This window comes from Aedes albopictus, chromosome 3, assembly GCF_035046485.1.
Source record: "Aedes albopictus strain Foshan chromosome 3, AalbF5, whole genome shotgun sequence".
NCBI lineage: Eukaryota > Metazoa > Arthropoda > Insecta > Diptera > Culicidae > Aedes > Aedes albopictus.
Genome location: NC_085138.1, coordinates 430,598,135 through 430,624,076, shown reverse-complemented (window position 1 = coordinate 430,624,076; position 25,942 = coordinate 430,598,135). Strand labels below are relative to the sequence as shown.

Below are 25,942 nucleotides of genomic sequence, written 5' to 3'. Positions count from 1 at the left end.
AAATGTGCACCACTGGTAAATCAACTTCGAAAGCTAGCTTGCTACATTTCAAACTTTATGACTTCACAAAACAAGACCAACATGTTTCAAGAGGTTTTGAACATATCTACTACATTTCCGGATGTTCCGGAATCTTGGTGCCCCCAGCAAAATCAAATTTGATCATTTTGCACAACAAAACTATTGGACCATATTTCTAGAGATTCTGGATCACCAGGTTCACCGTTATTTGTTCGTCCAGGTTCACACATCCCAAGTAGACCGTTGCCCTGTAGGCCTTATCGCTAGTGTCACTGAATCGGTGGACTTCGCAAGAGATCACGTCTATCCCGAATGCAATCCACCTGGGTTCAAAGATTGCGTCAAATTCGCTGAGGTTTCTACTGAAATTCAGGCCATCGTGACTGGAGGTCGCCACTTAAAAAGTCATCCCATGAGTACTAGGCCTGTCCAGCTTTTCAAAAATGTTCTCTGATTCTCAAGTCCACCCCCATATTTTGATTGGCATCCTAAAAGAAGTAACTGGTCAAAATTTCAGCCAAATCCATTAAAATTAAGAGGTGCATCAAATCAATTTTGTGTTTTCGACTATTTTTGAACTTCAAAAAATCATAACTACACTAAAACATGTCAAAACTTAATTCTTTCGGCAGAAATTGAAAGCTATACTTGTTTGCTACAACTTCTCCGAACAACGTGTGCCAATAAAATTGAAGGAAACATGTGTAATTATCACATTTGTAATCAGAAAAACCTTAAAAAGTTGATTTTTTGATAGATTTTGTTCTGGAATACCCTAATATACGTAATAAGTTGAATTTTTCAAAACGGCATCATATTCTCCAATGTTTTTTGGTTATTTGCTTCTTTGGCACCAATGCTGTAGGAGTTGAGCAAAAATTACTAAAATTCGTGAAAGCCAAATGTGGCCTAAAAACTAGCTTTTCGGGTGCAATCACGCTTTGGCGCGCAAAAAGTGGCATCGCGTCAGCACTGATATGATAGCCAACACCTGTCATCGCGCCTGTTTGTTATCACCCGTGGTAGGGGGTAGCCAAGGCAAACTACTAGGAAGCAAAGCTACTACGTTCAGTACACTTTCGCGCCACAACGTGATTGTCTCCGAAAAGCTAGTTTTTAGGCCACATTTGACTTTCACGAATTTTAGTAATTTTTGCATAACTCCTACAGCATTGGTGTCAAAGAAGCAAATAACCAAAAAACATTGGAGAATATGATGCCGTTTTGAAAAATCCAACTTATTAAGTATATTAGGGTGTTCCAGAAAGAAATCTATCAGAAAATCAACTTTTCAAGGTTTTTCTGATTACAAATGTGATAATTACATATGTTTCCTTCAATTTTATTGGCACACGTTGTTCGGAGAAGTTGTAGCAGACAAGTATAGCTTTCAATTTCTGCCAAAAGAATTAAGTTTTGACATGTTTTAGAGTAGTTATGATTTTTTGAAGTTCAAAAATAGTCGAAAAACACAAAATTGATTTGATGCACCTCTTAATTTCAACGGATTTGGCTGAAATTTTGACCAGTTACTTCTTTTAGGATGCCAATCAAAATATGGGGGTGGACTTGAGAATCAGAGAACATTTTTGAAAAGCTGGACAGGCCTAATGAGTACTTTGCTTGCCAAAGTTCTTGTAGATATATCTTTCCTTGAACTATAACTGGACCCACATATGGATCGAAAATCCGTGTGATCTCTGAGAGAACGGTTCGAGAGGTAACTGGCTCCAGCTCCAGCCTCCAGCTTGGGACCTTGATTCGTACCGTATCCGTAGCTGCACAGCAAAAAAAATATGAAAGTTAAGCAGCACGTAAATTGAAGATTAACTGAAATTTGCGGCAGAAAAATGTGAATCACCAACATTGAACGTCAGCCGAGCAGCCCGCTGCTGGTCAGACGGTTTGTTTACAGATTTTAAAGCATATTCGCTTTGAATTTACATGCATCTGCTATAAATCATGCCAGCCACTCTCCGTCACCAGCTAAACGAACGGCTGCTCGCAGCTGTGGCGGTTTCCCCGTTGTCTCTCTTAGTACTCTCTGCAGCAGCCGAAGCATGTCGGGAATGCGTGCATTATGGTAGAAGCAGTTTAACTTTGACTGTCTGCTCTTCTGCAGCTGAGATAGCCGAGAGAGCTCGGGCGTGCTACTCACACCCAAGGATCTGAGTTCAATTCTCGCTCGGAGTTCAATTTTTCTTTATATTTTCTAACAGATATCTGCAATGTAGTTTTAAGATCGCACAAAAATTTCCATCTTATATGACGGGGTCCTTTTGTTACATTCGATCCGTCATAATTTTACAGGTTTTTTTCGAACTGTGTGGCTCCCAAGTCAGACCCAACGTATTCACCATCGCTTTCACATCCAGATCAAGAACATCACGACCATCACGTAGTTGAAGAGGGATTTCCAACAAAATTTCCGGATTATTGCTGTTCCACTTCTTCAGATTGAAACCTGACCCTTGTAAAAGCTTCCGGACGACCTTGCAAACATGTTTCCCTTCTTCAACTGAAGCCCGCCAGCATATCATCCACGTAAATGGACTACTTCGCTATCTATCCCTGTAGCAACTAGATGTCGTTCCGCACATTCAACACATCAATTCAAACAGCGAACAGTTAGATATGGCAAAGCGGATGTACCGTACGTAACGGTGGTGAGCTTGTGATTCTATAACATTTACCCGAAAACCATTTACCCGAAAGACATTTACCCGAAGAAAAAATATTTGACAGAGAAGTTCGCAGATTGTTCGCCAAACAGATTATCCTATAATTAAAACAAGGAAAAATCTTAGATGTAGACTTGGAATCCATCACTCAATCATGTAAGAGTGTAAATAAAAAGAACATGGTATAATCGAAAGAAGGACGAAACTCATATGCAGTTCAAACGCCAACAAAATATGCAGCAGTGTAACTCGAAAGAACAGTCTTTGAAGAGAAGAAGGGAAAATCTCCGAAGGATAGGTAATAGTTTGGTCGCCAAACAACTCAGTGACCTTGTACCGACTTTTCGAACCCTCTAAGCAGAATACCCTCTTTTTTTTATTCTTGATCACCTAACCTAATTTACGGCTCTATTGTCTACCAGGGCACTACGTGAGCGATTTCATTTGACAGCTGCACTTACATTTTGTACAGCGCCTAGATGTATTCTATTCTATTCTACAATATTGAACAGGTTGCCTTTCTGCTGCTTTCACTTTTCTACTCTATGGTAGAATGATGAGCACAAGGATGATGATTCCTTTCCGGTCCGATTGGGGGTCCATTATGAGTAGCAGTACGCCGATGTCCAGGTATCCGGGTCCGTTTGAGCCAAGGGGCTCAGAAGAGGGTCAGTGTCAGTCGCTCTCGGGAGAAGAGCAACTGACGAAAAATTGCAAGTGCCGGGGCTGGGAATCAAACCTATGACCATCCGAGAATACCCTCTTCGAATGAGTGTAATCAGTTTCGTACCTTTTAAATCCGCCCTATTTGCTTATCCTTTGACAGATACGCGTATTTCGACTACCACTTGTAATTTTCCTCAGTGTCAGTTATCCACTCCATTCCAGTGGTTAACTGACACTGAGGATGATTACAAGTGGTAGTCGAAATACGCGTATCTGTCAAAGGATAAGCTATTAGGGCGGAATTAAAAGCTACGAAACTGATTACACTCATTCGAAGAACTCAGTGAAAAAAAGAGTTCTTTCCTTTTTTACACTGAGTTCTTCGAATGAGTGTAATCAGTTTCGTAGCTTTTAATTCCGCCCTAATCTACGAAACTGATTACACTCATTCGAAGAACTCAGTGACACTATTTCTGTAAAAGAAACTCTACCCCATTACCTCGAATGCCATGGCCCGAATGCCATCATAACCTCGAATACGACATTATCCCAAAGCCATTACCCCGAATGGGTCATTACCCCGATAGATGAGTATATTTATTCCCTTAAGGATACAGGTAGAAATATGATTTTTTTTTATCATTCTTTCATTTTTTTTCGTACTTTCAATAAAATTATAAAATAAGGAGAAAATTTTAACCTCAATTTGCTTCAGCACAGGGAAGTTCTTCATAATAAGGCCACAGTCAATGCTTACTGATACACTCAATCAAAATGATGAGTTTGTATGTCAAGTGAATCACAGCAGCCCAGTATACTAACATAGCAATCATTGTTATTAGGCCGAATAAATGGTAGATCGATCGATTAGCAGGCTTCGAAAGAACTTCTATCGTTTAAAAAAGGGAAATGTGTGATAAAGTTGCTAATTTGGCCACCAGTCAATTGTATAAATCTTAACTTGAAAGAACAGCTTATTATTCAAAGAAGGACAAATCTCCTATGGAGTTAGTAGTTCGTCGGCAAACAAACTATATAACATTCCAACTCGAAAAAGTAGCCTCTTGTGAAAAGAAGGAAGAAATTATATGGAGAAATTACAAGTTAAGTCAGTACCAGTCGACCAACTCAGCAACAGTTCACGGGTGGACAATGTTAATTCTAAAGAACAGCCTATTTTAAAAAGAAAGCGGTGCCACTTTGTGACCGTGTATAAAAGTGTATATAAATAGCTTAGATGTTCTTCAGTTATGCTAAGAACATTCCATAATTCTTGTTAACAATGTAGCATTCATCTTCATGACTTTCGACCTGAATGATTTTTGGCCAAATGGTTGGACGACTTTTTGTTCATTCTCACTCATCAAAAAGCCAGTCAGTTGACAAGGTCTGGGGCAAGTTTTCCGTAACAAATTAATTATAATGAAAAGAACAGTCAACATTTGAAAAAAGGGAACGTTTCAGATTGAAATACTTATGGTTTTTATAGCAATAACTATGATTTCGAAAGTACAGCCATATCTTGAGCAGGAGAATTCTTAAAAAAAATCAACAGCTTTATTGCAACAGCATTTTATAGTTTCAAAGAACAGCCAATGATAAAAAGAAGGGAAAATTTATTATTTAAATATGATTAGAGATCAGCGCCAACAGCAAATGTTCAAGCAAATTTTAAAAGAACACATTAGTTTCAAAAAAGGACAGTTCAATCAGCATACTGAGCTCTCCAGGATTCATATTTGAATAGCCACGTACATCGTCTTCGGCCATCCAATATGCACACCGAATATCAGGCAAATTGTTTGAATCTGAAACCTCTCCCTTTGTCATAGTTTTCTTAAATGCATTGTATTTGCTTCTTACGTTTCCGCAAACTTTGTTCATGAAACACAACTTTGTTACAGATTATCCCAAGGATTATCCTTTTCTAACTGATTAAGTTTCATCAAATTTTAAAATATTATCCACAGTGAGTATTTTTGGGCGATCTCCTGATTGATTCAGATTGGCGTTCAGGCTGATTGGGTGGAGCCATAAAAGCACAGCATATCCGGGCCATAACATATTTATTTTATTGACAAATTATATGGGGATCAAGTATTTTTTTAATTTTTCGGGTAAGTGTCGCATTCGGGTAAATGTTGCATTCGGGTAAATGTCGCATTCGGGTATTTGTCGTATTCGGGTATTTGTCGCGTTCGGGTATTTGTCGCATTCGGGTAAATGACGTTCGGGTAAATGTCATTCGGGTAAATGTCTTTCGGGTAAATGGTTTTCGGGTAAATGTTATAGAACCGAGCTTGTACGTCCGCAATAGCCCCTCTGAAGAATCTCTCCAGAATATCTTATGGAGAAGTTGGTCCGACGCGTGCTGCCATACCATTCGGTGTATTTTCTCTGCAGACTCATGACTGCGAACCTGAACAGTCGAAAACGTAGTGGGATGCTCCGCAGGTCATCCTGAACAATAGGCACAACCATCGGGTTTCGGGACACACCCGAATCCGTTGGACAGGATGCATCAAAAACAACTCTTTGCTTAGTTTTCGTGCTGTCGGGCTTCAGGACAGCGTGATGAAGAATGAAATACTCTAGACCTGGTTCATCATCTTCCACCTTCATCTCCTTCATATATCCCATCTGGAAGATACTCCTGCATAAATGCCATATACTTACATGGTCTTCAGTTCTGGGTTGTCATTTAGTCGCTTCTCCATTGACAAATAGCGTTTTCTAGTTACTGCCACAGAAATTCGTAATTTGTGCAGAATGTGTTTCTTCTTCGGTAACTAAACTCGGAACTTCCCATCCAAATGTCTGGTTGTTGTTTTCTCAAAGATAGTTTCGCAGGGAGACTCCTCACTGGAAAGACAGCTCTTCGTGTAGCAAGCTTCCAATTCCCAAGACTTCGTCAGTTCCCCAAATACCTGTGTCGTTATTTCCGACGATGAAGTTACTGCACTGTAACTTACAATAGCTGTTTCTGATAGCTCTCCAGCGACGATCCATCCTAATTCCGTGTTGTGAAGAATCGGACCTGACCTGGAGAGCTTCAGCTGCTCAATCAGTAGCAACTCGTAGAAGACATCTACTCCTAGAATCGATCGAGCCAGGTTTATTGAAGCCTGTATACACGAGGCATACTCCCGATAGCAGATTCCACGATGGCGTATTGATGAATTACTGTGGTAGACTTGTAGTAATCTTCGGTAGGACCAGGAATTAAACTTTCCTTGACAGGTTCGACGAGTTACATGACAGACCCATTGCTAATATAGCTTGTTAAGCAGTCTGGACCTCCATTGCAAACCGTGAAATTTTTCATCAATACCGCAGGATGAACCAATGAGGGTTAATTGAAATCATTGATTTTCCGATTGCAGTATAGCACAATTGTTATTCTCAAGAAAGTGAACCATGGACGTATACTATGGAATGTTCTTAGAACTGTGGTGAGTTTCCCAAAGCATATCGTCATCCAACTTCTGATCTTAAACGTCACCTGGTTTAAGCCGTCATTGGAGCAACATTGAACAATGTTTTCATATGCTTCTGAGCGATCAACTTCGCACTTCAACTCCAGAATGTCCCAAGCAAGATCATAAGCGGAAGCTGTAACCTAAATATGGTTGATCTGATAGAGAGCGTCGTATTTCAGCGATTATCAATCGCACTGAGGAGTTTTTTTTTAATCGTGTGTCAGTGAACTGAAGTTGTCCCGAAAGTTCCGGAGAAAGTCCCGGAGATGTCTCGTTTGCGATGACTGATTAATCTGGACCTCATCCTTTCGGCACTTAAAATCTTCCGCCGATACACTGACTTTTGAAACTAACGCCTGCTTCAATAAAAAAAAATCTTATTTTTGAATTCCTTGAAAATTTCTTCGTTTTCTCGTCGATGAGCCTCGGCCACATCAGTTTGTCCGCTCCTTGATTGACGTCCAACTCATTGCACTAAGGCAGTGATCCTCAGCCTAACTGTCTTTGCGGGCCAAAACTGAATTTTGGAAAGAGACTGCGGGCCGCAAGTCATTTAAGAGTTTATTTTCAACAATTTTCAAGACTCAACACAAAATACATTTGTTTGGTTTTTTGAAAAGGGTGAAGAATTAGCATTAGTTAAAATTCACGAATAAAAAGAATGTTTTTTTTTTAATTGTGAACAAGAGCAAAAAAAAACTAAACAACCTGAAGTTATAAGGAGATTTTATTTCACATGGAAATATCCTGAAAACCGTAGGGAATTAAAACCGGGTTTTCAAAACCGTAATATTTAGGTTTTGTAGTTCATAGTATTAATAATGTTGAGCAAATTATTTTAGACTAGTAACTTAAAAGTCATACGAAAAATAAGTGATAGTGATGCTGGCTAGAATAATTAATAATATGGACCTCTTTAAGGACAGACTTGTTAGAATCCCAAGATGGCCGCCACAATGGCCGACTTTGGCACCTACTCACGATTTCGAGGGCACAAATCTCTTCGTAAACAAAACCAGCGCATTTGATCTTCTTATTTTAAGCTTATTACAAGTGAGCAAGAACAGAATATCAAAATGCACTGATGTTTGAAGCTTGCTTCTTGAGATTTGTGCGTTTTAAGTTCTCATGCACTCTTGAAGCGGGATTTCAAGACGTTTGTCCTTAAGCATACTGTGAATAAAATTACAGCGTACTTATAGCGCAAATTATAAGTGCAGAATTGCGGAAGTCCTGGATAAGAAAACGGACAAATTTCTAGGTAAACCCCTGGATCCAGTTTTGACACAAATTTCCAAATGTAGCTTCTTACTGCAGCTTAGGGATTTCCTGAAATGTATATCGAACCTTTTATATGAAATAAAAAAGCAAAAATTGAAACTGTGAGGTTTTTTGAGATTTCGTGGATTTTGAGAAATTTCAGAATAATTTGTAGGGATTTCAGGGTTCTCGGAAGAAATTCCGAAAAACTGCCTGGAGATAATGTTGTGGAAATCCTTTATGATCTTTTTTTAAAGTTTTTCTTGCGTGATTTCTTAGGAAGCCAATGAAGAAAAACCTGCAGACATGTAGCCGATTTGGAATAAATATTTTAAGAGGAATTCCCAAAAGTATTGCTAGGCGAATGAAGAGTATCTTGTTCAATCCCTGAACTTTTTAGCAAAATTCCAGAAGTTTGGGCAACACTTCCTTTAAAAGAAAATGTAGACAAAAATTCTGTAGAAAATGCAATAGGTTTCTGGTAGAAGTGCTGAATATAAAGTATATACAAGAAATTTTTTCGCCGATAGAAACAAAATGGAAATTATTTTAATTTTATTTTCGTGAAATCAAACTTGTTACTTATAACTAATAATTGTTTGCAAAACATTTAAAAGTATTACATTTAAAAAAAAACACTCAATTTCAGTAGTTCATATTCATTCTCATGAAAGTTATATAGTCAAATTTCTGATTTTCATTATGGAATTTATGAGTGAGCGACTTTCTAACACATTTCAAAATCAGTTCGCGGGCCGCACAAACCCTGGTCGAGGGCCGCATGTGGCCCGCGGGCCGCAGTTTGGTGACCACTGCACTAAGGGTACGAATCGCAATCTAGCGGAACTAAATTAATTACTCCAAAACGAAACATTCCGACACATGGTTGTTTGACGCAGAGGCATCTATTGCTAAGAACGTAGTAGTTCGCAACTCGTCCGCATAGGTGGCGTCACCATCTAACTTCTTTGTTTTACGTCCTAGAGAAGGGTTCCATTGCACAGTGTTCGAAATCGATGATTTTGCGATCAAAATTAAATAACTTTTTTAAGGTTGGTTCTAGAGGTTTGGCGTGTTCTACAAAGTTTTTCTGCATGTTAAAAGGCGTCTTTTGATAAAATGTAATAAATGAATAATCCCCCTAGAAGTGAGATAAAAATTTTATTTTTTCGAAATATTTTTTTAGAGGTTTGACGTCTTCGGCAAGGTTGTAGCCCATAATAAGAGAAGAAAAATTGTAGAACATGTCAAAGCTCCACCTCTTACGGTTTTCGAGATATGGAGCGTTTTGTGCGAAGTACCCCTAAAACTAGTTTTTTCAGTGTAGCTTCAACATATAAAATCCTACAGTTTTGTGACTTTCTACAAACTTGTTCAGGACGTCAAAATACACATTTCTTCCGAAGATACCAAGTCATTATATGTTAAAACAAAAAAGTTATAGGCAAATTTATCATATTTTAAGGTGTACTTTCACCTTAAGTAACTATTTCCGGCGCAAAATGGCGCAGATGGCTCAGTCGATAGTTGAAAGATTAGACTTTTTTCTATTACTTAGGGGTGAAAACTCTTGTGGGCAATAGTGGGAAAGTTGGTTTAAATACATGACAAAAACTAATTATGTTGTCTGTAATACAAGATACAAGCCAATCTGGTAGTGTGAAGAGCTAGCTTTGACCTTTTTGAACCGGACTGTTTCATCAGTACTGCCGCAACCTCGCTGAACTCGAATAAGTTTGTTAAGCTAGGTTTTATCAATGGGGTTATTTATGGCCAATCCAGTCCCAAAGGGTTAAGTTGAAATTTATGAAAATAAGTTCAATCAAAGCTCACCTGGCAGGTCTTTACAATTTCTTCATGTGTCCCAGTTTGCCGAAATTTTCCAAAATAAATAAAAGTGTTGCTTTGCAATTTCCGCAAAAAGTTGTAGCTTTGGTCAAGTTCTGTGTAGTCATTTCCATTCAATAAGAATTTTTTTATTGCAAACGCTTTAGAATTTTTGGCTGAATTGTGAAAAATTCAGCAGCTTGTTTTACCTGTGCATCTGAGTTTCTTCTTATTTATAAAACCTCTATGATGAAATCAACATGATTTGTGAAATCTTACAAATATTTAAACTACTGCCGTTATAAGCATAGTTGTCCCATCTTACTTTTTGACGATTTTGACTTTTTTGCACCAGGCGCTCTATTTATACGTATATTTTCATATAACATCAAAAAATAACATACTTTGTTCGAAGACTCAATGAAAAGCATGTCAAGTCAAATTGTCCCACTGTTGAATTTCTACGCATGTCTGTCCCACAACTGAAATTCTACGCATAACAGTCCCACTATAAAATTTCTATGTAAAACCGATACATTTAGTACTTTTAGTAACTTACTTCTCCTAATAGCATGGCTATTTCAAAAATGTATGATATAAACTCTTCTTTTATGTTGGCATTACGCTCCAGATGGAACGAAACTTGTTTTCCAGTTAAACGAAAACTGTTATTTCTTCGCAACTTGCAGTTTCAATCTAAATTCAAAATTTGCTGCAATGCGCGTTGAGCTCATAAACCAAACATAAACATGTTAACTTAATTAATAGGCTCAAATGTCGTGAAGCATGACGAAGCCGATCCAATATAATGACAAAGAGGTTGCTGAATTGAATGACTGGTATATGTGAAAATTTTCAGAATTTATTGCATCTTTTGCACCGCATTCGACCCCCTGCAAAAATTTTTTGTCCCACCACAATATGTTCCCACCAGTTTTAGCATACATTGGTTCGTTTCACTGCTAGAATTTTTCAGCGTCGGTTACACTTTTTGGGTGGTGCATGGAATAATCGGTTTGTTTACTTGCTACTTCCTTTGGTGTTTGACGTGTGAACAAATATTTCAAACGTTTGAACATTTGCACGGTAATCTAAAGAGCAAAGCAAGATGCAATAAGCAAGCTTGAAATATTGTTGGTAAGTGAGTTGATGAGTTTCACTTTTTTATTTCAATATGTTATCCCAATAATTTGATTGAATTAGTGTGTCGGTAAGTGAGTGGCTTAGTTATCGCCTATTTAGAAAATAAAAAGAACACTTTTGGGTTAAACACAAATCGAAGACGAACTGCCGGAGGGACTGAGCAAGCAATCTATATTTCAATTGATGAAAGATCAGCCGAGTAAGTGAATTGAAGAGTAAGTGAGTGACTTGGTGAGCAAGATTTTGTAAGTGTGTGGGTTGATGAGTAAATGAGTAAGATGATAAGCGAGTGATTTGATAAGTGAGTTGGTTTATTAATGGGTTGATGGGTAAGTGAGTGACTGTTTTGAATGAATGTGTTAATGAGTTATTGAGTAACTTGATAAACAAGTGACCTAGACGCTCAGAGACTTGATGAATAAGTGAATTCTTGGGTAAACTGTTCTTAGTAAGTTGTATCGTAGATAAGCGGCTTTCTGTGTACAGGTAAAAGAAAAAATAGAGACCAAAAGCATTATACTCTTATTATTGTATTCAGACTTGGAAAGCGTCAGCGTCAACACGGGTCGTCATGTGAATTTTACAGAAGTGCCTCTCTCAATGTCATCGAATCGAGCGGCAATGACCAAGAGAGGCTAAAAATATTCGCTCATTTTTCGGTCATGACGGAGCGTGACATGGTTGTAAACAAGGCAATTACTACAACATTCATGGATTATGTCATTGTTTAAATCATTCAAAGCATAAATGTATATTCTCTCTATCTGTTAAATACAACGGCTAGCCTAAATTTGCTTGGACCAGGTGAAAATATTAATTTCAAAACAATATGAAAGTTTCCGTCATGATGCTTGATCATTGCAAAATGACATGACGAAGTGCGTGAATGCTCGTTTTGTCTTGTGACGATGAAAAAGCCTACTTGTTCATCGTCATGGGAAGCTCACGACCAATAACAGCGCTGATTGTATTTGTATTAAAAGTGAACATAGTACCGTAACTGCTTGTTTTCGAATAGGATGAATGTAGAACCACACCAACGGCATTCTGTGTGAAGAATTAGCTTAAGTTAAAATTCACGGATAAAAAAAACGGCATTCTGACCCTTCATATTGTTGGTCATTAGGCAAAATAGGCCATTAAGCCGAAAATTTCATTACGCCGAAAATTTCATTAGACCGAAAAATTCATTAGGCCGAAAAGGACGTTAGGGCTGAATAATTCATGTATAGAACAAGGTCATTTCGCCAAGACCCGGCCAAAATACCATTTCGGCCTGAAGACCTGTTCGGCCTGAAGACCTGTTCGGCCTGAAGACCTGTTCGGCCTGAAGACCTTTTCGGCCTAAAGACCTTTTCGGCCTAAAGACCTTTTCGGCCTAAAGACCTTTTCGGCCTAAAGACCTTTTCGGCCTAAAGACCTTTTCGGCCTAAAGACCTTTTCGGCCTAAAGACCTTTTCGGCCTAAAGACCTTTTCGGCCTAAAGACCTTTTCGGCCTAAAGACCTTTTCGGCCTAAAGACCTTTTCGGCCTAAAGACCTTTTCGGCCTAAAGACCTTTTCGGCCTAAAGACCTTTTCGGCCTAAAGACCTTTTCGGCCTAAAGACCTTTTCGGCCTAAAGACCTTTTCGGCCTAAAGACCTTTTCGGCCTAAAGACCTTTTCGGCCTAAAGACCTTTTCGGCCTAAAGACCTTTTCGGCCTAAAGACCTTTTCGGCCTAAAGACCTTTTCGGCCTAAAGACCTTTTCGGCCTAAAGACCTTTTCGGCCTAAAGACCTTTTCGGCCTAAAGACCTTTTCGGCCTAAAGACCTTTTCGGCCTGAAGACCTTTTCGGCCTAAAGACCTTTTCGGCCTAAAGACCTTTTCGGCCTAAAGACCTTTTCGGCCTAAAGACCTTTTCGGCCTAAAGACCTTTTCGGCCTAAAGACCTTTTCGGCCTAAAGACCTTTTCGGCCTAAAGACCTTTTCGGCCTAAAGACCTTTTCGGCCTAAAGACCTTTTCGGCCTAAAGACCTTTTCGGCCTAAAGACCTTTTCGGCCTAAAGACCTTTTCGGCCTAAAGACCTTTTCGGCCTAAAGACCTTTTCGGCCTAAAGACCTTTTCGGCCTAAAGACCTTTTCGGCCTAAAGACCTTTTCGGCCTAAAGACCTTTTCGGCCTAAAGACCTTTTCGGCCTAAAGACCTTTTCGGCCTAAAGACCTTTTCGGCCTAAAGACCTTTTCGGCCTAAAGACCTTTTCGGCCTAAAGACCTTTTTGGCCTAAAGACCTTTTCGGCCTAAAGACCTTTTCGGCCTAAAGACCTTTTCGGCCTAAAGACCTTTTCGGCCTAAAGACCTTTTCGGCCTAAAGACCTTTTCGGCCTAAAGACCTTTTCGGCCTAAAGACCTTTTCGGCCTAAAGACCTTTTCGGCCTAAAAACCTTTTCGGCCTAAAGACCTTTTCGGCCTAAAGACCTTTTCGGCCTAAAGACCTTTTCGGCCTAAAGACCTTTTCGGCCTAAAGACCTTTTCGGCCTAAAGACCTTTTCGGCCTAAAGACCTTTTCGGCCTAAAGACCTTTTCGGCCTAAAGACCTTTTCGGCCTAAAGACCTTTTCGGCCTAAAGACCTTTTCGGCCTAAAGACCTTTTCGGCCTAAAGACCTTTTCGGCCTAAAGACCTTTTCGGCCTAAAGACCTTTTCGGCCTAAAGACCTTTTCGGCCTAAAGACCTTTTCGGCCTAAAGACCTTTTCGGCCTAAAGACCTTTTCGGCCTAAAGACCTTTTCGGCCTAAAGACCTTTTCGGCCTAAAGACCTTTTCGGCCTAAAGACCTTTTCGGCCTAAAGACCTTTTCGGCCTAAAGACCTTTTCGGCCTAAAAACCTTTTCGGCCTAAAGACCTTTTCGGCCTAAAGACCTTTTCGGCCTAAAGACCTTTTCGGCCTAAAGACCTTTTCGGCCTAAAGACCTTTTCGGCCTAAAGACCTTTTCGGCCTAAAGACCTTTTCGGCCTAAAGACCTTTTCGGCCTAAAGACCTTTTCGGCCTAAAGACCTTTTCGGCCTAAAGACCTTTTCGGCCTAAAGACCTTTTCGGCCTAAAGACCTTTTCGGCCTAAAGACCTTTTCGGCCTAAAGACCTTTTCGGCCTAAAGACCTTTTCGGCCTAAAGACCTTTTCGGCCTAAAGACCTTTTCGGCCTAAAGACCTTTTCGGCCTAAAGACCTTTTCGGCCTAAAGACCTTTTCGGCCTAAAGACCTTTTCGGCCTAAAGACCTTTTCAGCCTATAGACCTTTTCGGCCTTAATTCATTTTCGGCCTAAAAACCTTTTCGGCCTAAAGACATTTTTGGCCTTAAAACCTTTTCGACTTCATGACCTTTTCGGCCTAAAGACATTTTTGGCCTAAAAACCTTTTCGACTTCATGACCTTTTCGGCCATATGACCATTCCGGTTTAATGACGTTTTTGGCCTAATGACTTATTCGGCCATATTTATACTTGATGTAACAATATTTTGCGGTCACACGACGGTTTTTTCCGACCAAACGATATATCGGCCTGGTGAACTTTTCGACCTAACAAAATTTTCAGCCCAATGACCTTTCCAACCTTATAACGTTTTTGGCCTGACGTTCTAATCACTTATTTCGATAATACTGTATATATTGCGACGTAAACTGCGATGGAAGAGCTATTTAAGTAGAAAAATGAATACATTTACGTAATAAATACATTTAAATATCCCCGACTTATTTCTTGATTTGAGTGTTCGACACACAGTGGCCCAATGAAGAATTCTTCGTTTAATGGAAAGTTTCCTCAGATTGGAGTGAGAATCGAAGTCACACTACGTGGATATCAATACGCCTAAATGGCTGGCGCTGCTAACCGCACGGCCACGAAACCCATACTTTATAACTCACTTACTAACTCCCTAATTCACTTACTAATGCACTCACTTCTACGGAACAGATCTCACATACATACTCATAAACCAAAAAAACTTACTTACTCACTAACTCATTTACTTACTATCACACACACTCACCAATTTAACAATTCTCTTACCAACATATTAAAATTAACGGGACAACTCCCTGTAGGCTATAACTTTCCTATTTCGTAATTGACTCACTCACCAACTCACTTAATCTTGGAGCACCTCACATTCATCCTCTCATCAATTCAATAATCAACTTCTTATTCACCAACTCACTCACCTAGTTCCTACTTACCTGATTATTAAGAAAGTGTTAAAATGTGATGTCACTCTTATGTCTTTCGGCTTCGTTTTGCCTCGAGACATTTGAGCCTTATGCATGAGAGTCTTATAATGTTATAAGAGAAGCTTACACGGTTTGTTATTAAAAAATATAACAAAAAAGTACAGAACAGACAGCATAGAACGTGGAAAGAGGCGTCTAATTATCGTGGGACTGATATGCGTAGAAATTTCGCCAACAGGACCACATTTCTAGGCATAACAGTCCCACTAATCATTTTTTTTGCTAAAAACACTATATTTTTAAAAATATTTGATTGGAAATACTTCAGGCATGAAAATATAAGCGATTTCTAACGATACTATGAAAACGAATCCGATTTGTTGCACCATTTGGTCAAAAAACATGAAAAACCTGTTTGAAACTTCAATCGCGATTTTCTCCGTTTCAAGTTTTTCAACATGGGACAACTATGCGTAGAACGGCAGACTATATTTGAGAAATTAATTTTAAAAAAATAGTTAGTTTTCCAATATTGAATTCTGAAAACATGATATTAGAGAAGAGTTTCACGATTTGATCTTGCACACTGTAAAGTGAAAGTTGCCCAAAATTAAAAAAAAAAACTTTGGTTAAAACTTTGGTGCGCCGTGACATTTTTGGGAACCTCTGTCTTAGTGTTTTCTTGCTCTAGCTGTTAGGTTAAGTTTAATTATGTTATGTAAGGTTCTTGTGTTGTTTGTAACGACGTTTGTATGACGAGCCATCCTACTGGATTGCAATGCTACTTGTTTGCAAATAGTAATCTATCGATTTTTCTAAGTATTTAACTATACGCACTGTAGGACCCTTGGTCTTTTTGTTTCCGACAATAGTCCGGTAACAAAAGAGAGGAAGAGACTCTTTGGCAGGCTGCGCATACAATGGAATTAGAGCAGAGAAGCAGGCTTTGTCTCGGTTAGGACGTAACTTCAGGAGTAAAAAGAAAATTTTCGGGTTTGCATGGAAGTTTCGACAATTGGGTTTTTAAATTTTGAAAAATGTATTGATTTTTTTGATTTTATACAAAAGAGCACCTTGTTCTGAGCCACTTTGATATTTTTCAGATTTTAGAACTTTATTTTGGTACCTAAAATCAATTTCAAAGAGATTTTTGTAAATCACCTTTTGACAGCCGGGCAACTGCTTGACAGCTCCGCCCAGTACAAAATACGACGAGGGGTGATTCTGCAAATCGCTTCCATACAAACTTCAAATGGATTTTTAAATAGGGTTCTGGTCATCAAAATTCATGAAAGTTTGGATTTCAGCTCAGTTTGGCATGCAGATTCAGAATATGGAATTATCTGAACACCGCTAAAGAAGCCAATTGCGATAATTTGAAACTTTACTGAATTCTCATTTCCAGCGACATTTCACACAAAGCACACTTATATTTCGTTTAACTGTTGTGCAGCAGACGACCCTGTAATGAACTCAAGCGAACTTGCCTAACGTACAGGAGCTGCGAAGTCGTGTGCGAAATTCGATTATGATAATAATGAATTTGGGCTGAGTCTAAATGAGTGCAAATGTCGTAATATGTATATTGTATACTTCCTCTGTTGAAAGAATAACACTCACCAGAAGATAATTTAATAACAAGATAGATAATCCTCTTAAAATTCCCATATCCAACTATTTTCCCAAACAGAGACCGATACATGTTTCGTGCATTGATAGCATGGAGCAATCAATAGATGATTATGGATTCAGCTCAGAGCATCAAAGTTAGGATATGGAATATCTTCCGACGCAACGGACGAAACGAGTATAAATGGATTTCATATCAGCTAATCACCCTTTAATTCATCATAATCCGGACATGAATTGAATCGCACCGAAGGATTCCGATCGTTTTAGGAATGATTTAATTATGAGTTGGGAAGGAAATTATAGCTAGTGTGCATCTAGAGCTGTTTCGCTAGTAATTGAACTGGCGAATACATGTTGGTACTGATAAGCATTTATGATGGCCCCAATAAATGTATTATCCTTGAGCAATTCTGTTGAAAATTTCCGTTTTCAATCAATGTTTGCTACTGATTAACTTTTTCACGATTCAATTGATCAATTCTCACATAACTAACACACTTATGCAGCAGTCGCGCTTATGTACCTTTGAGTTTGAGCTCTCAAGTATTTGCGATCTCGTTTACCAGCGACACCCACTTATGGCGGAATAGCTTTTTCCCACTGTTCGTTGGTTCAAAAGAACCAACCATCCGACCCGACGACAGACGCGAGTCCACCCGTCGGTCGTCACTCTTCAAAGGAACTCAGCTGCTGAGTGGGTGTTACACGACTTCACACGTTCGACGCGGTGTTGGACGATCGCCTTTTTTTTTTTTGTTTGATTTAAGTTGCCTTGTAACTACTTTGCCACCTATTAGATGTGGGGGTTAAAGAGAGCAATAACATCCTTAGGAAAAGGTCTGCTTTTGGTATTGAAGAACATCCATCTTCCAAGTACAACTTTCCCAAAGCTGCATTTTATACCATATCCCCAACCAACCTGTCGTCTTACCATCATAAACGACTAATTATCGAAAGACGAACTGCAGCTGCAGCAGCAGCAGCATCAACCAGCAATCGTTTGAAGCTTGTTAGGTACTTTGCGCGCGCGAGCGCTTCATCAATATTGGAAAAGTTTCCTGGATGCAGCCTGGCGGTGGCCACTGCAGTGGTGGTGGTGGTGGCGACGAGAAATCAATATTCCCACCAAGCCAAGTCAGGCACCCGGTCTCTGATGCTGCTGCTGTCGGTCGTCGTCGTCGGCGTCGGCGGCGTCGTTCGGAAGGATTAATTTAATTACTACGGGCGGAGATTGGTTCCTTGAAGTGCGCACTATTTCTCCTTTAGCTTTAGTTGCGGCGCCTTCAGTCAGTGCTGGGAGATTGAACCGTTCTCCTTCTTCTTCTTCTTGAGGAAAGTAGTGGGTACGATTCATCAGCACCAGAGTGTCTGAAAGCTCATGTATACATGAATGAGACAGTGTGCCATGCGCTGGTTTTAAATGCGTCTCAAGAAAATTTGTGAGATTTGAGATCATAGCATGCTCATAAAAAATCTTGTGTATGTGCCTCAATGAGACGTCGCGTGAGACTCGTCTCATTGAGATGTTCGTCAGTTGAAACCTGATAAAACGAATTGCAACGGAATTATTTTAAAGGCTCAGATTAGATCCTGTGAACCTAGTCCCACCCCAGAATTAAAGCAGACACAGCAAGATGGATAATTATCAGGAGAGTCGATTCCCTTAACCACGAGCGGCAATGGATGCATTATGTACAAGCGGGCAGTTCGGCGTTACTTGGGGGAAAATCGAGGCAGTTCGGTACCCCTTCCGCACTTTTTTGCAAGACCATTCGGTGGCGCCAACCATTGCTACCGTCACGAAACGTCAAATTGCAACCGATGATGGTAGATAGTAGTAGATACTTCCGTTTCCGCCGATTAACAATCTTCGGATTGATAAACGTTAGGGCCATTTCCCATCAACTCAAATGACCCTTCATCCCTCTCAATTGGTCAAACAAAACACGCCCAAAAATCACCAATCGGAAGTACACGAACTGCGGGGCTGTTCATTTATTACGTAAGGGTTTTTAGGGGGAGGAGGAGGAGGGGTTTTGAGAAATCTTACGCGTTATACAAAAATATTTGCGTTCTCAAACAAAATAAGTGGACGAATACCAACAGCATCAGCACACTCTTACGCAGTCTCCCAAAACATGATGGTCATTAGGCATACTTCGAAAGAAGCATGTCCCAGGATTGTTCCTCTTAACACCTTTCCCGTCGTAAAACAAACTTCGGATACATTACATCTGCCGCAGTATACTTATGACCCAAACCCCCTCCGCACCCGGAAAACGTCAACCCAGTCCCAACTGAACTTTATTTGTTAATTTGATCATAGTGAAGGATTCGATAGTGTATCAAGCGGGTGTACCTGGACACCTGGAGCTTGTCTCATTGAGATGTCTCATTGAGACTCGCAATGCTAATGTGATGTGCACCAACATCGCGAGTCTCAAGCTCATGGAATTTTCAAGTGCTCACAGCCAACTTTTCTCAATCTCATATTGAGATTTGTGCGTACATATACTCTGATCAGCACCATCAAAGCCGGATTTATATAGAACGAGAAGAAGGGTTATGCCTTGTTCAGACTACGAAGTTATAACATGATACAAGCAACGTGATATTCCAATATCACGAAACCGTTCACACTGGATGTTTGGTGATATTGCTTGACAGGTGATATTAGAATGTAAACATGTTTACAAAGCTTCTTTCTTTTTACTTTATTTCGTGTTTTGGTGATCAAAAACGATCTGATTCTTCGTCTGCAGGCATCGAAGAACCTGCAACCCGGAAACTACGTCGGAACATATCGATTGAACTCCGATAGGATCACACCGCAGCATCCAGAAGAACGACAAGGAAATTTGGTCAAAGATTTTAAATCCCCACTCGGTTGCCCAGCATGTTCACAAACGCGAGCGGTATAATAGATTGCTGTTCGTCTATTCCTTGGATCCTGGAAATAACTGCTTCTGTCGGGAATTCAGGAGGATTCTTCCAGAAATGCTGTTCATACTCCCTTGAATTCCTCAAGTAACTCCTTCTGGGGATTCCTCAGAAATTCTTTCCGTAGATTCCTTCAGGAAATACCCATAGAAATTCCATACGGGGATTCCTTCTAAAATCTCTTCCAGGAATTGCTTCCGTGGATTCCACCAAAAGTTCCGTCCGGGGATTTCACCAAGGATTCCTTCCGATGATTTCGCCAGGAATTCCATTCGAGGATTCCACCAGGGTTTCCTTCAGGGAATTCCTTCCTGGGATTCCACCAGGCATTCATTCGGGGATTCCACCATGAAATACTTAAGGGGATTCCACCAGGAATTCCATTCGGGGATTCTATCAGGAAATCCATCGGGGATTCCTTCAAGAATGTCTTCGGGTATTCCACCAGAAATTACTTCCGGGGATTTCACCAGCAACCCAACTAACATTTATTGTGAATGTAAACGTCAACAAAGCGTCCTCAATACGGCTTGATGCTGAGTTACTGTGTTGTACATATAGATGGAAGCTTCTATGCAAGCCCTATACCAATGAATCTGGCGAACTTAATCAGCATGTATATGCTGTGCGAGAAGCTTCTATGCCACCAAGTCATACCCAACTAACATTTATTGTGAATGTAAACGTCAACAAAGCGTCCTCAATACGGCTTGATGCTGAGTTACTGTGTTGTACATATAGATGGAAGCTTCTATGCAAGCCCTATACCAATGAATCTGGCGAACTTAATCAGCATGTATATGCTGTGCGAGAAGCTTCTATGCCACCAAGTCATAGCTCTTTTCTCGGCTCCTATGTAACCACTAACTGAATAACATATTGAGAAGGCGCTTTTTCAGCCTTTTCGCAGTTGTTAAATAATAGTTATACGGCATCCCCAAATTAAACGTTTAAATATAATTAGGTTATGGATATCGTGACGCAATACATGTGGAACTGGAATTATCACTTTTAAAATTGAATAATTAAAGTACTTGCCGCTATTTGGAATCGAACTCCCGATCTCCGTATCCACTGGTCCCGATGATGTCCTCGCTGCCACACTGCTATATATAAATAACATAGAAAATAGCCCGTTTTGTTTTACTCCAGACAAGGCTTCATAATTGTGCCACAAGAAACCTTACCCAACTTCATCTTGCTGCAAAAGCTTGTGAAACGTCAAACGCAATAATGTTTACATTGAACAAGCTGTGTGATTGCGCCAACAGATTCTTCTTCACAGCTTCTAGCTGAAAGAGTGTTCTTTAAACGGCTACGAAGCGCTTCTGTTTTGTGTTTTGGCAACATTACAAAACGTACTGTATAAAAGCAGCTGTTGTAGTGGCTGTGACTCTTACTCGATTTGTACATCTTCCGGAGAATCTTGCGGCATTGAATTAAAGTGCAATAAAAGCAACCCAAATAATTTCACAGCACAGAGATGGATAGCTGTAATGAATTTGTGTAGTAGCTATATATCCCGCTTAAAGTTTGTTTTGACAATAATGTTTAAATCCGACAGCCGTGTTGGTAAACCAACAGTTTATTTATTACAGATTCTAGCCGTAATGAAATCGCATAACGGCCTTTAAAGCGCTGCTGGTTTGGGGATTTGTCAGTATAACGAATTGTACTGTATAGTAGCAGCTGTTTTGTTAGTGGGGACTCCTATTCGATGTGTTCAAGTTTTCACATCTTCCGGGAAATCTCCCGGAGTTGGAATAGAGTGGAGTAAAGGCAGCCCCAGTGACAAGCAATGGATTTCTGAAAACCGAGTTTGGTAGCTGGATGGTGCTTGTTTTGCAGTCGTGTATTAGCTTATGCTTTATATTTGACTAGCTTTCCTTTTATTCAGCGTTGACTGCTTTTACTCGATGGTTACACAACAGAAAGCAAATGACTGAAGCTTATAGCGCTGAAAATGTTAGTTGGGAATTCCTTCCGAGGATTTCGTCAGAAATTCCTTCTGGTTACTCCGCCAGGAATTCCTTCGGGGAAGCCATCAGGAATTTATCCCGGAGATTCGGCCAGAAATTTCTTCCGAGGATTCCACTAGGAATTCTTTGTTTTCGGAGATTCCACCAGGGATTCCTAAAGGAGTTCCCTTTTGGGATTCCTCCAGGAGTTCCGTCCGGGATTCCTCCAGGAGTTCCGTCCGGGATTCCTCCAGGAGTTCCTTCCGGGATTCCTCCAGGAGTTCCTTCCGGGATTCCTCCAGGAGTTCCTTCCGGGATTCCTCCAGGAGTTCCTTCCGGGATTCCTTTAGGAGTTCCTTCCGGGATTCCTCCAGGAGTTCCTTCCGGGATTCCTCCAGGAGTTCCTTCCGGGATTCCTCCAGGAGTTCCTTCCGGGATTCCTCCAGGAGTTCCTTCCGGGATTCCTCCAGGAGTTCCTTCCGGGATTCCTCCAGGAGTTCCTTCCGGGATTCCTCCAGGAGTTCCTTCCGGGATTCCTCCAGGAGTTCCTTCCGGGATTCCTCCAGGAGTTCCGTCCGGGATTCCTCCAGGAGTTCCGTCCGGGATTCCTCCAGGAGTTCCTTCCGGGATTCCTCCAGGAGTTCCTTCCGGGATTCCTCCAGGAGTTCCTTCCGGGATTCCTCCAGGAGTTCCTTCCGGGATTCCTCCAGGAGTTCCTTCCGGGATTCCTCCAGGAGTTCCTTCCGGGATTCCTCCAGGAGTTCCTTCCGGGATTCCTCCAGGAGTTCCTTCCGGGATTCCTCCAGGAGTTCCTTCCGGGATTCCTCCAGGAGTTCCTTCCGGGATTCCTCCAGGAGTTCCTTCCGGGATTCCTCCAGGAGTTCCTTCCGGGATTCCTCCAGGAGTTCCTTCCGGGATTCCTCCAGGAGTTCCTTCCGGGATTCCTCCAGGAGTTCCTTCCGGGATTCCTCCAGGAGTTCCTTCCGGGATTCCTCCAGGAGTTCCTTCCGGGATTCCTCCAGGAGTTCCTTCCGGGATTCCTCCAGGAGTTCCTTCCGGGATTCCTCCAGGAGTTCCTTCCGGGATTCCTCCAGGAGTTCCTTCCGGGATTCCTCCAGGAGTTCCTTCCGGGATTCCTCCAGGAGTTCCTTCCGGGATTCCTCCAGGAGTTCCTTCCGGGATTCCTCCAGGAGTTCCTTCCGGGATTCCTCCAGGAGTTCCTTCCGGGATTCCTCCAGGAGTTCCTTCCGGGATTCCTCCAGGAGTTCCTTCCGGGATTCCTCCAGGAGTTCCTTCCGGGATTCCTCCAGGAGTTCCTTCCGGGATTCCTCCAGGAGTTCCTTCCGGGATTCCTCCAGGAGTTCCTTCCGGGATTCCTCCAGGAGTTCCTTCCGGGATTCCTCCAGGAGTTCCTTCCGGGATTCCTCCAGGAGTTCCTTCCGGGATTCCTCCAGGAGTTCCTTCCGGGATTCCTCCAGGAGTTCCTTCCGGGATTCCTCCAGGAGTTCCTTCCGGGATTCCTCCAGGAGTTCCTTCCGGGATTCCTCCAGGAGTTCCTTCCGGGATTCCTCCAGGAGTTCCTTCCGGGATTCCTCCAGGAGTTCCTTCCGGGATTCCTCCAGGAGTTCCTTCCGGGATTCCTCCAGGAGTTCCTTCCGGGATTCCTCCAGGAGTTCCTTCCGGGATTCCTCCAGGAGTTCCTTCCGGGATTCCTCCAGGAGTTCCTTCCGGGATTCCTCCAGGAGTTCCTTCCGGGATTCCTCTAGGAGTTCCTTCCGGGATTCCTCCAGGAGTTCCTTCCGGAATTCCTCCAGGAGTTCCTTCCGGGATTCCTCCAGGAGTTCCTTCCGGGATTTCTCCAGGAGTTCCTTCCGGGATTCCTCCAGGAGTTCCTTCCAGGATTCCTCCAGGAGTTCCTTCCGGGATTCCTCCAGGAGTTCCTTCCGAGATTCCTCCAGGAGTTCCTTCCGGGATTCCTCCAGGAGTTCCTTCCGGGATTCCTCCAGGAGTCCCTTCCGGGATTCCTCCAGGAGTCCCTTCCGGGATTCCTCCAGGAGTCCCTTCCGGGATTCCTCCAGGAGTCCCTTCCGGGATTCCTCCAGGAGTCCCTTCCGGGATTCCTCCAGGAGTCCCTTCCGGGATTCCTCCAGGAGTCCCTTCCGGGATTCCTCCAGGAGTCCCTTCCGGGATTCCTCCAGGAGTCCCTTCCGGGATTCCTCCAGGAGTCCCTTCCGGGATTCCTCCAGGAGTCCCTTCCGGGATTCCTCCAGGAGTTCCTTCCGAGATTCCTCCAGGAGTTCCTTCCGGAATTCCCGGGAAATTCCAGGAGCAATTGCCGCGGAACTCCTAGAGGGATCCTCGAAAACAAAGAATTCCTGGAGGAATCCTCGGAAGGAGTTTCTGGTGGAATCCCCGGGATAAATTTATGATGGATTCCCAGAAGAAATTCTTTGTTTTCGTGTTTCAGTAATTCCTTCTGGAGATTCCTCCAGGAGTCCCTTCTGAGGGTTCGTTCAGAAGTTCACTTTGGGGAATTCCTCCAGGAGTTTTCCCTGAGGATTCCTCTGGGGATTCCTCCAAATGACCAGAAGATCCATCTGAGAATTACTTCAGTAGTTCCTCCAGAAGTTTTCTCTGGTGATTCCTCCAGAAGTTCCCTTTGGGGATTCCTTCAGGAGGAACACTCTCGGAGGAATCCCCAAAGGGAATTCCCGGAAGCATTCCCAGAGGGATCATCCGGTGGAATCTCCAGAGGAATCCCCAAAGGGAACTTCTGTTTGAATCCCCAAAGGGAACTCCCGATGGAATCCCCAGAGGGAACTCCAGAGGAATCTTCAAGTGTTCTATCAGGAATTTCTTCAAGATTTCCTTCAGGAATTTCTTCATGGATTCCTTCAGAAATTCTCTCAAGGATTCCTTCAGGATTTTCTTCAGGGATTCCTTCAAGGATTTCGTCAGAAAATCCTTAAGGAATTTCTAGAATTCCTTCGAGGATTCCTTCAAGAATCCCTTCAAGGATTCCTTTAAGGATTCCTTCAGGAATTCGTTTAATAATCCCTTCAAAAATTTCTTCAAGGATTCGACCAGGAATTTCTTTAAGGATTTCTTCAGAAACTCCTTCAAGGATTCCTTAAGGAATTTCTTCAAGGATTATTTCTGGAATTCCTTCAAGGATTTCTTCAGAAATTCCTTTAACAATTCCTTCAGTAAATCTTTTAAGGATTGCTTCAAAGATTTCTACTAGAGTTCCTTGAAGGATTCTTTTAAGGAATTTCTTCAAGAAATCCTTCTGCAGCTCCTTGAAGAATTCCTTAAGATATTCCTTCAAGGATTTCTTCAGAAATTCTTCGAGAATTCCTTCAAAGATTCCTCCAGGAATTCATTCTTTAGAATCCTATAGGATTCTTTCAGGATTCCTTCAGGAATTCCTTCAAGGATTTCTTCAGGAATTCCTTCAAGAATTCCTTCAGGAATTCCTTCAGGAATTCCTTCAAAGACTCTTTCAGGGATTCCATCAAGGACTCGTTCAAGAATTTCTTTAAGGATTCTTGAGGAATTCTTTCAAGGATTCCGTCAAGAATTCGTTAAAGGATTCCTTCAGATATTCTTTCAATAACTACTTCAGGAATTCCTTCAAGGATTTCTTCAGGAATTACTTCAAGGATTTCTTCAGGATTTCCTTCAAGGATTCCTTCAGGAATTCCTTCAAGGATTCCATCAGAAATCCGTGAGGGATTTCCCAGAGAAATCCTCGGAAGAATCTCTGAACAAAAGGAATACTTGAGAAAAATGCTAAAGAAATTTTTGAAGGAATTCCTGAAGGAATCATTGAAGGAATTCCTGAAGCAATCCTTGAAAGAATTCCTGAAGGAATCCTTGAAGGAATTTCTGAAGTAATCCTTGAAGGAATTCCTGAAGGAATCCTTGATGGAATTCCTGAAGGAATCCTTAAAGGAATTCCTGAAGGAATTCCTTGAAGGAATCCTTGAAGGAATCCCTGAAGAAATCCTTGAAGGAATCCCTGAAGGAATCCTTGAAGGAATCCCTGAAGGAGTCCTTGAAGGAATCCCTGAAGGAATCCTTGAAGGAATTCCAGAAGGAATCCTTGAGGGAATTCCTGAAGGAAT

General features: G+C 41.4%; 1 protein-coding gene and 1 long non-coding RNA gene across 4 annotated transcripts in view; both read left to right on the top strand.

Annotated features, from left to right (window-relative positions):
• LOC109621471 (uncharacterized) overlaps positions 1 to 25,942 on the top strand; it is a 337,341-nt gene that overhangs the window by 242,232 nt on the left and 69,167 nt on the right. The gene's annotated exons all lie outside the window — the stretch shown is intronic.
• LOC134289851 (uncharacterized) lies at positions 19,486 to 21,054 on the top strand. The gene is made up of 2 exons (XR_009998710.1): positions 19,486 to 19,584; positions 19,680 to 21,054. It is a non-coding gene; the product is annotated as an uncharacterized LOC134289851 (long non-coding RNA).